Here is a 2,126-nt window from a genome sequence, read left to right as displayed (position 1 = left end):
TTTTGTGGTACCAGAGATTGAACTCAGGACCTTGTGCTTGCCAGACAGGTGCTTATGTTGCTGAGCTATACTCCCAGTCCTACAATTTTTAATATGCTATGTAATTATAGATTTTAAATAAAGTTAATGAAAAGGGGAAAAAAAGAAAATTACAGGTCCTAATGGATTCATTGCTGAAATCTACATGAAATTTAGAGATCTAATCCTGCTACTTCTCAAACTCTTTGATAAAATTGAAAAGGAAGTAATACTTCCAAATTCATTCTTGGAAGCAAGCATTATTGTGATATCAACACCAGAGAGTGATCCAACCCAATAAAGAGAACTGCAGGCCAATCTCCCTAATAAATATAGATGGAACACTCCTCAAAAAGATACTAGCAAATAGAATACAACAAATCATCAAGAAGATTATACAATATGTCCACATAAGAGTCATCCAGGGATACAGGCATGGTCAACATATGCAAAACAATAATGTAATAATCCATATCAACGGTTCTAAGGACAAAAACCATATGATCATCTCAATTGATGAAAAACACTTGACAGAGTCCAACACCAATTCATAATAGAAAAAAACCCTGCAGAAAATTAGAATAGATGGTCCTTAACTCAATCTGATCTCAAGCTAACAACCAACATTATACTAAATGGACAAAAACTGAGTTTTCACTCTAAAAATCAGGAACAAGACAAGGTTATTTACTACACCACTCTTATTCAACATAGTTACAAAAACATAAGCCAGAACAATTAGACAGAGAAAAAAATAAAAGGAATAAGGATACGAAAGAAAGAAGTTAAATTATCATTATTTGCAGAAGACCTGGTACTCCACATAGAAGACCTCAAAAATTCCACCAGAAAACTTATAGACTTAATCTCCAAATTCAGTAGCATACCTGGATACAAAGATAACACTCAAAAATCAATAGCCTTCTTTGTACAAAAATAATAAATTCACTGAGAGAGAAATAAGTGAAACAATAGCATCCAAAAAAATGAAATACTTACAAATCAAATTAAAAAATGAAGTGAAAGACTACTACATTGAAAACTACAATACTCTGAAAAAGGAGCTCGAAGAAAGATATAAGAAAATGGAAAGATATCCCTTGTTCTTAGATAGGAAAAAACCAATACAGTGAAAATGGATATCATCCCCAAATTTTTATACAGATTTAATGCAATCCCAATCAAAATCCAATAGCATATCCCACAGATTTAGAGAAAACAATCCTTAAATTTATTCGAAATGAGGAGAGACATAATAGCAAAAAAATTTGGGCAACAAAGGCAAGTCAGGGGGAGTTACAAGCCCTAACTTGAAATTATACTGCAATGGTACTGCAAAAAAACAGCATGGTACTGACCAAAAAAACAAAAACAAAACAAAACAAAAAACAGGCTAAGGATCAATGAAATTGATTAAAAGATGTAGAAACAACTCCTGACATACTCAGTCACTTTATCTTTGATAAAGGAGTCAAATAAATCCACTGGAAGAAAGATAGCTTCTTTAATAAATGGTAATGGACAAACTGGCTTTCTAATTATACCCCCACAGAGAGTTCAGTCTCCCACAAATTAATGCGGCACATGGATGAAGAAAGACAAAGAGATCTGCAGTTTCAGAGGATTCTGAAATGTTCAATTTCTCTCAGTGAAACAAAAGACCAAGAATCAGACTGATGGGCAAGGATATAGATCACTGGCACAAGTTCCTGTCTGGCAAGCACAAGGTCCTGAGTTTGATTCCCAGTACCAAAACAAAAAGAAAATGAATCAGAGTGATCATCACTTTTATTGGTACTAATGAAGGAAGATGAGGCTTGTGTTAGAGTGCCTAGAAGAATAACCTTTGCAGGCATGGCTTGTAAAGTAGGAACAAAACACTCTAGAACCAAGTACAGATGCTCTCCCCAGTGAGTGGTGCACAACAAATAATTTGATCTTTAGAAAGCTACTACCTTTCCTTCTGGGAATGTATATATCTTTTTGAGTCTCTCAGTCTTATCAGAGATGTTATTTCACATCTTAACCCTTATATTTCACAGGCTCTTGAGTGAGCCTCCATTCCAGGAGGCATTTGGGTGAGGGGAGTCTCACCCAGGAGTTGCTGC

This window comes from Octodon degus, unplaced genomic scaffold (genome assembly GCF_000260255.1).
Source record: "Octodon degus isolate 3935 unplaced genomic scaffold, OctDeg1.0 scaffold00051, whole genome shotgun sequence".
NCBI lineage: Eukaryota > Metazoa > Chordata > Mammalia > Rodentia > Octodontidae > Octodon > Octodon degus.
The sequence above is the reverse complement of the archived record's forward strand: the minus strand, read 5'-3'. Positions refer to the sequence as shown.